Source organism: Galeopterus variegatus, unplaced genomic scaffold (genome assembly GCF_000696425.1).
Source record: "Galeopterus variegatus unplaced genomic scaffold, G_variegatus-3.0.2 Scaffold2094, whole genome shotgun sequence".
NCBI lineage: Eukaryota > Metazoa > Chordata > Mammalia > Dermoptera > Cynocephalidae > Galeopterus > Galeopterus variegatus.
In genome coordinates, this window is record NW_007728205.1 from 72,831 (window position 1) to 82,046 (window position 9,216).

Here is a 9,216-nt window from a genome sequence, read left to right on the forward strand (position 1 = left end):
ATTGAGGTTTTCTCATGTCTTCCTCTGGAGAAATAATAAGTATGATGGAAATGATAGAGGTAAAATGGCATAGAACAATTCTGTGCCCTAAAGAATGAGTACTAGTAGTACTGAACCCCGCAAGAAACAAATTCTTAAGCACGACACCTTTCACTGTAAGTAGTGCTCTTACAATGGTTACATCATGCTGGATGCCTGTTCATTGTCTGTGTACTTTAGATTCATTAACTCAACCCATTAACAATCCACGGAGAGATGAAGGCACAGAAAGGTCAAGTAACTCATTGGAGTTCACACAGCTGATCCCTAGTAGGGTCAGTATGTGACTTGATTTGGGCCCACAAATATAAATAAAAATATCACTTAAACACTAAGTGATATTGCCTATTGGTTTCCTGGGGCTGCCATAACAAATGACCAAACACCAGGTGGCTTAAAACCACAAAAATGTGTTCTTTCAAAGTTCTGGAAGCTAGAAGCCTAAAACTGAGGTATTGGCAGCACCATGCTCCCTCTGAAGCCTCTAGGGAAGACTCTGCCCTTCATGGTACTAGTAGTGGGCACTGCCAATCTTTGGAGGTCCTTGACTGGTGGCAGCATCACTCCAATCTCTGCCTCTGTCTTCACTTGGCCTTCTCCCTGTGTGTCTGGATGTTTCTAAATCACTTTTTCCTTATAAGGACAGCAGTCATTGGATTTAGGACCCACCCTAATCCAGTCTGAACTTATTTTAACTTTATTATATCTGCAATGACCCTCTTTCCAAATAAAGTCATGTTGCCAAGAACCAGAGGTTGGGACTTCAACATATGTTTTTGGAGACACAATTCGACCCACTATATGGCTTGAACCTGTCCCCAGGAATACTGTGTGCATACGGTGCTACAGGCCACCAAAGGAGGCAGGAAGCAGAGCAGACCTCCAGGGCTCCCCCGGGGGCCAACTGCAGGCTCCTCATTGGGGACCTGGGAAAGCCAATGTGAGTGCTGTTGGCACAGAGGTCCCAGGCAACCCTGGGTCTCGGGGAAGCCTCACGCCACCTCCTCGCTGCTCTGGATATGCCTCTCCAGCGCTTCACTTTAGCATTTGTTTCTGGAAGCATCCTTCTGCAGTGCTGGGGGTTCCTTACCAGGCTCCTGGGTTACTCCCACTGATTCTCTTTGCTGCCCAGCACAACATGAGCATTTGAAAGTGAGCCAGCCGTGCTCAGAGGAGACGTGAATTCATTCATTCAACAACTGTTGGTTGAGCACCGACTATGTGCCAGTCGCTGGGCAGAACCATAACAAATACCAGTTCAGACATGGCTGTGTCATGCTCGGCCCACACTTCTCTTCCCCAGCATCTCCCACTCAGTGCTATCCTCCCAGCCACCTCTCCCACCTTGGCTCAGGCCCAACAGCTCCTAACGCATCCCTGCCCCAGGACCTGCCTGCTCTCCGCTACCCTGTCCATGTGGCCAGACCAACAGTCTCTTCTATGGCTCTGACCATGCAACCCACCCCTACCCAGCCCTGCTTACGGCGGTCAGTGGCTCATGACTGTCTCCCATGCTGAATTCAAACTGTCCCACGCCCCCACTCCACTATGTGCACATCCCCCCACCCCCAGCCTTCATCTCCCACTTCTCCTCCTGGTTCTTCATCCCTCACATATTCACTCAGCAAGCATGAAGAGCCTCTACATGCCAGGCATGCTGCCTAACACTGGGGCAGCAAACAGGAAGAAAAGGTGGTGGGCAGGTGAGCAAATACTGTAACTGCACCCGGATGATAAGTGCTATGCACTAAATGCACAAGAATCCCAATGGAATAGTGAGGAAAACTGCTTGTCTCTGTCTGTGGGGCAGCAAACAGGAAGAAAAGGTGGTGGGCAGGTGAGCAAATACTGTTAACTGCACCCAGATGATAAGTGCTGTGCACTAAATGCACAAGAATCCCAATGGAATAGTGAGGAAAACTGCTTGTCTCTGTCTGTGGGGATCAAGGAAGGCTTCCTAGAGGAGGTGACACCCTGGCTGAGTCTTGAAGGATGAGCAGGAGCTAGCTAAGCCGGTAAGTGGGAGAAAGGTGTTCCAGGTAAAATAAGGCGAGGAGAGAAAAGATGTGCAAGTTACCTGAGTTGCAATTAGCTCTACCCAGTGGCAGCTGAGCTGCCTATAGGCCATGGTGGGGAAGGAGCCTGAAAAGACAGCTCTGAGTGGTCAGCCCAGCTCTGCGCACCGTGGCTAAGGTAGGAGAGAGGGGAGGATGCTGACTCTGCTGCTAAAATTCCCACCTGTAGATTCCCTTCCATGGCTGTTTCCTACTCTCTACTCCCAGACTCTTCCCTGCCTCCTCCAAACCCAGAGAGCCGATGTGGCGGCTTCTCTGCTGGGGATCCACCTCCCAAAGTCCTTGTGGGGTGACTGCAAGTCAGACTGGTGATCATAGGCCACACTGTGGCAGTACTCTGCGGCTTTGGATGCAGCAGCTCAAGTATGTGCTAGTGTAAGACGGGGGACAGTACACTGTAGTGAGTTCTTCTAAGTTCAGCTTGCCTCAGCATCTTTGTTGACTACAAGGTGGACTCCTGCACCCGAAACAGGGCTCAGTCACCTGGATGGTTTCCAGCTCTCCTCCCCTCCCAGTTCCTCAGGGTGGTCCATCCAGACACCTGCCTCACACCACTGCCTCCTGGTGACCCCTTCCCTGTGGGGCAGCTGGATGTAGCCTGTTTGGCTCACCCCCTGACCCCACAGCCCACATGGACGTGCAGATCCATGCCACAGTGACCCCTCCCAGGCATGGTGTGACCCCACGGCACCCATGCCTACCTACTCTCCACCATTAGAGCTCCCTGTGGGAAACCTACTTGGGTGATGCCCCAACCCCAATAAAGGCTTCAGCCCTTGAGCGTGTATGTCTGCCTGTCTCTCTCTCACACTCCCACTTCCTGCTGGCCCTCCAAGGCTGCTGCCCTCATCTCTATGGGATCTGTGAGTAGTAAACTGCTCCTGTCATTCCTGTGTCTAGCTGAGCTGCCTCTTCTGTGTCTCACCGACCACACACCTGAACATAACTCTCCTCCTGGCCAGGGCTCTCTAGGCAGTGGCTATCTTGCTAGGAATAAACTGGATGCAGGTCAGACAAGAGCCACAAGGTATAAACAAGCTCCTGTGAGAGGGACACCTGGTCATGGGTTGGACACTCAGGCATAAAGCCATTCACAGGAATAAAGAAGTATCCAGTGAAACACCCTATAAACACCCACAGCCACCTCCTATCAGGGCAAGGCTGGAGTCTGTAGCCACTCTCTAGAGAGAGACCCCATGACCACATTAGAGAAAGTAACAACAAAAGCTACAGGATGGTTACCTGGCAGCAACCACATTGTGACGCAGCCTCCCAACTTGTAAACACCCACAGCCACCTCCCATCAGGGCAAGGCTGGAGTCTGTAGCCACTCTCTAGAGAGAGACCCCATGACCACATTAGAGAAAGTCACAACAAAAGCTACAGGATGGTTACCTGGCAGCAACCACATTGTGACGCAGCCTCCCAACTTCCTGCAAGACCACCACACATGGTTTTTGTAGTCAGCCCTGCATAAAATGCCAGTGGGGGCTGCACACCACTCTGTCCCGGGATTCCTTTCTCCCATGGATGAAGACCCTGGAGGATCTTCCCCACCCCTTGGCAAACCAGCTCCGAATTCCAGGCTTCCAGAAGCTTGCTTCCTTGCCCCAAGTCCCCGGGTTCTAGGTTCCATCCCCAACGGGGTGCCAGGCCCTGCCCTGCCACACTCTTCTGCAGACATGGGCTGGTTCTCTTGTCCTCGGACTGCACCTTGCCTCAAACAGAGGCCTCCCCAGGCACAAACACACTCATTGGTCATGGCAGGTGACATGATGGCCACCACACAACCCATACTTCCCGGATGCTTGTGACTTCACATATTCACCATCCATGTTAAAAAGTCATGCTTGCAGGAAGTACAGGTTTCAGCATGAAAAGCACATCTCCCGGGAGGCTGAGAGCTCTGGGCAGCTGCCCACCCAGACAATGGCAGGACCTGGGCCTCAAGAACAGGTTTGGGAAGCACCATCACCAGATGAATAACCCCTTCTTAGCCTATGTGCAAAATAATTAGATCCTTTCTCATCTGAGACAAAAGCTCCTTCTGGGAGGGTTACATCATGCCTGCTTGAGAATGTCAATTTCAGGATTTTATATTTTTACTTTATTTTATTGTAGTAAGAACACAACACGAGATCTACCCTTTTAAAATGGTAAGTGTATAGTCAATCCAGTATTTTGACTACAGGTACAATGATGTAGATCTCTAGAGCTTATCCATCTTGCTTTACTAAAATGCTTATTTTTATGCCTATTGATTAACAACTCCTCATATCCCCCTCCCCCCAGCCCCTGGCAACCACCATTCCACTCTTCCATTCTATGAAGTGGACTATTTCAGTGACTCATATAGGTGTAATCATGCAACATCCATCCTCCTGTGACTGGCTCATGTCACTTAGCACAGTGTTTCCCAGTGTTCATCCATGCTATCACATATTGCATTATTTCATTCTTTTTTAAGGTTGAATGAAATTCCATTGTAAGCATATTCCACATTTTCTTTGTTCATCTGTGGATAGACATTTAGGTGGTTTCCATATCTTGGCTGTTGTGAATCATGCTGCAGAGCACACGGGAATGCAGACATCGCTTTGGGATCCTGATTTCATTCCTTTGGATAAATACCTGGGATTGATTCATACAGCCGGAGCAGGAGGTCAACAGGCAGGAAGGGTGGGCCCTGGTGCAGTATTCTTAGTAGAGCCTACATTTGAATCAAAGGTATCTGCAATCAAGGGACAGAGGGAATACAGCATTAAAGGAGATGAGAAGAGCATCCCAAGACCACATCCTGAGGAAAATGGTGTAGTAGTCACCAAAGTAGGAAGAACTCCTGGAGTGTAGTAGGAAATGTCCTGAGTGAGAGCTTCCATGTAAGAATGGCCACCTGGGCCAAAGGCAAGAGTCAAATGAAATTCTGCAAGTGGCCCTCCTAAAACAGGGCAGATCTGCCCAAACACCCCAGGACTCCCGTCCTGCTCAGAGTGAAAACCGAAGTCCTCGGGATGGCCCACACGCCCCACCTAACTGGATGCTCATTGCCCCCATCCCGCATGCTAGAACATCTTTCTCAGGAGGCCATTCTGACTGCTTAAAAGTGCAACCCTCCTGCTGTGCTTTTTTCTTCTTAAGGCACCTATCACCTTCCATGGTATCACTTATTCGTCTGCATTTACTATTCATTATCTTTCTCCCTCCACTAGAGTGGAGACCCCATGAGGGCAGGGGCTTTGTTTTGCTTGCTGAGGTATTCTATGGGCTGGCACTGTGTGTGTACCATATGTAGTAGCTGCAGAATAATGAATGAGTGAATGAATGAATGAAGACACATATGCAACCACTGCATTTGGTCACATGGAGGTTACTGGTGACCTTGACAAGTGTGGAGGCTCCAGAAGACGGAGGGGCACATAGAAGGTGAGACAAGACAGGAACCCACACGAGCTTTCAAAGGGACTTCGCACACTGTATTTAAAGTGTTGATGAACTCATCTGTATGCCTGTGACATGCTTTGCTCCTTCTTTGTGTTGGGGCTGAGGCTGTCTGCACCCACCAGCCAGCACAGTGCACCTTCACCACTTGGCACATGCTCAATAAATGTTCGTTGATACTGTTCATAAAAAACATTGTTGAACAATCAGGTGACAAATGTCACTTTTGATCATACCACACCAGCCACAACTGGTCACATGGTCTATCTAATGGCAGAGGGCGGGACATGTAATTATCCCAACTGCCCTGGGGTGGAGAAGGTGATGATCCAGAGAGAAGCTCAGGAAGTCTCTGCTACTCTCTGTAAAGGAAAAATCCCATTCAATCCACAAAGGTCACTGGAGCCCTGACCTGGGGCTAGGGGCCTCCCTGCCTAGTATCTTCAAGCCAAGAAGTGAGGGAGCTGACTATCTAGTGGTAGAGATGGGCTTGTGAGCCCACATTCCAGTAGGGTGTGGTAAGAGAGGCGTCTCCTGGGTCCCAGGTGTTGCTCGGTGGAGAGGCTCAGAGAAGGGACTACCAAGCGGCAGCACCCGCCCTGCTGGCCTTTGAAAGACAGACTGTCCAGGTGCTCCAGCTCAGCTGCCCAGTAGAGAGGACAGTGCTGCACTCACATGTCACATGCCCCAAACATGTGGACAATGGTAAGGTCCGTCTCGCGCACTGGAAAATACTTCTACAGAGTTCTATTTATTCCTGAGCTATTAGTGTATTGCAAAACTCTAAAAGGTAATCTAGAACTTCCTGATTATCAGTGAATCTACAATGCCCCAAACATGTGGACAATGGTAAGGTCCGTCTCGCGCACTGGAAAATACTTCTACAGAGTTCTATTTATTCCTGAGTCATTAGTGTATTGCAAAACTCTAAAAGGTAATCTAGAACTTCCTGATTATCAGTGAATCTACATTTCCCCCCATTATTACAACTTTGTGGTCAATTTTTGGATCCTTCCTATATAACTCAGTAATGATGTCCACTATCAGAAATAACATGAGACTGTTAAGGGAGCGCATGTCAGGGTTACCTTGGGAAAGCACTGGAGCAGCATTTCATGTCAGTGTCACTGGTTGAGTTTATTCAGCCTGCTGCTGAGTCTCCTTACTCCAGGATGCCACAGCAAGCGAAGCACAGCTCTTCTCGATGCCAGCACTGTGCCGCAACCTCCTGTTCAGCTCCCACAGCACCTACCTCTAATACAGCTTTGCTCAGACAGTTTGAAACTTTCCAATTTTTGCAAATTCAATACTACTTTGATTAGCAACCTTTTCTAACATCCTATTTTTCAATTACTATAGATTTGTATGGACTTTCTCTGAATTTTTCTGTAAGCACCCATTTTTACACTTCTTGACTTTTATATTGATATACTTCAAATGTGAAAGTATATTTTGAGTAAATTATTTCTACCAATTTATCGCCACATAGCTCACAGGACATGAGGGAGTCTGTCTTTATCTTATCACTTTTTCTGTTAACCTGTGTCATTGTTTTTTAATCTCACACTCAGCACCAACACATTTTCGATCCTATTTTAAACATTATCTGAGCAATGCTATACTGAAGGCTACTTTATACCTGCTAAAACAAGTGATGTTTTTTACTGTAGTGCAATTGTCTTGGGTGCCACTTAGGGGTCTTTTTGTACTGAACCCAGGAGAGGCCGCTTACTGTAATAGCCAGTAAAAGATGGTGAAAGCAGTGATGACCCCTCCTTGCAGCATTGGGAAGGATTTTAGTTTTAACACAGAATTCTGATGAGCTACCTTCAAGCCCATGAGAAAGAACACAGTGCTTCATTTTGGAATAATTATTACACTGCTAATAATATACTGATGATAGTATCTTGATAATCATGTCGTCACGATGAGACCAAACCATCTCTCCAGTCCATTGATGGAAGAGGAGACTAAATGTGAAACGGAAATCCGATTTCACAGGGATGCCCAAACATTGTGCCTCCTACTACCCCATCACATGCTCCAATCACATCATTTTTAAGTGTAGTTGATTCTTATAAGACAAAATTCTTGGGACTATCTCGCTGACTCTTACCAACAGTGAAGGAGTAAAGCTCTAAAGTCTCCAAGACTTAAAAACAATTACAAAAACCAGTCATATCTTGGGTGTTTTAAAAACAGTTTTAGGGTCAGCTCATTTAGTCAGCATTTTTAACTGTCTATTCATAAACTGCACAGCGACACACGAAGCTTGATGTCCAAATTGAATAAACATGCTCAGCTGCTTTGAAATGTGGTGAAAGAAACAGTGGATTCCCCTCGCAGGTGCAGAGCATAAGCTGCTGCTTGGAAAGGGCCACCCAGATTAATGCCCTCTAGTGAGTTCCTTGTTTTCTCCCACAATCTGTCTCAGCTTGTAAATCCAGAACAGCAAATGTCCAGCTCCCTCCTGCCTGTGCAGGAATCAGCATGGCCTTTGTCAAGGGCATTTATTTCTGCGTGGCCATTGCACGGGGTGGGAGTGGGGGTGGGGGCGGCTACTGATGGATTCCAGGGCATGCCTTTGTCAGGCTGTGGCCCAGGGAGCTCTGTGCACTGAAAGGACAAAGGCTGGCATCTCCAGCCTGGGGCCCGTCTGGATCTGGGTCCTGGGAGAAGCAGAACCACTTCCCCCGCTCTGCACCTCATAACCCTGAGCACGTGTGTCTCACAGCATTCACCACCTATATCGATAATTCATGTCTATTTTCATGGAAAAAATGCCAACTCCTTGAGGGTACAGATCATCTCGTACTCATCTTCACAGTCCCAAAGCCTGGGGCCATGACACGCATAAATGATAATGATGAAGGCAGGGAGAAAAAGAGAGGAATGGCAGAAGATGGGTCTATTCCATCCTCCCACACACCTTGCTCTTTATAGAATAAACGCCGTGGCGCACTCGGGAGAGTGCGGTGCTGGGAGCACAGCAGCGCTCCCGCCCCGAGTTCGGATCCTATATAGGGATGACCGGTGCACTCACAGCGCTCACTGGCTGAGCACGGTGCGGCCAGTCTCAAAAAGGACAAAAAAAAAAGAATAAACAGCTGGTCAAGTAGTTCACCGGTTAAGCATACCTGGAGTAGAATACTTCTGCTTCCTGCTTCCTTCCCCTGTGCACACCTTTCTCCTTTCCCAAATCATCCAAAGTGCTGTGCTCTGGATTCACTCCTTCCCATTTAGGAAAAATTAAGATAAAGAGCTAGCTAGTTAAATTCTACCATACAAGTCTGAAATATTTTCATATCTATTTGAAAAGTCATGGACATTACTGTCAGGTGGTTCCAACCCCTCCTCTCCACTGCCTAGTCTTAATGAGCCTCACTCTCCTGGGGTGTGAATGGGAATTACTGCTGCTACACAGCAGGGTGGCTGTGAGGATGAGATCACAGCTCACACTGGTTAAACACTTGCTGCCCTTCTTCACGCCAGTCCACACAGCCTGGGAATGCAGAATCCGTCTTTCTTCACCAAAGGAATCCCATGCTGTGGATTTTATGATAACATCCCTTTATGGTAACAATTTATTGAATAGCAGATAAGAAGTTCCATCTAAATCCACTTTCTTATTGTACACATACCTTATAATTAAATAGCCAGATTA

General features: G+C 47.9%; 1 long non-coding RNA gene across 1 annotated transcript; it reads right to left on the minus strand.

Annotated features, from left to right (window-relative positions):
- Nucleotides 1-4,194: 4,194 nt before the first annotated feature.
- LOC103596737 lies at nucleotides 4,195-7,417 on the minus strand. The gene is made up of 2 exons (XR_551063.1): nucleotides 6,641-7,417; nucleotides 4,195-4,845 (listed from the first exon to the last, which is right to left on the minus strand). It is a non-coding gene; the product is annotated as an uncharacterized LOC103596737 (long non-coding RNA).
- Nucleotides 7,418-9,216: the final 1,799 nt, after the last annotated feature.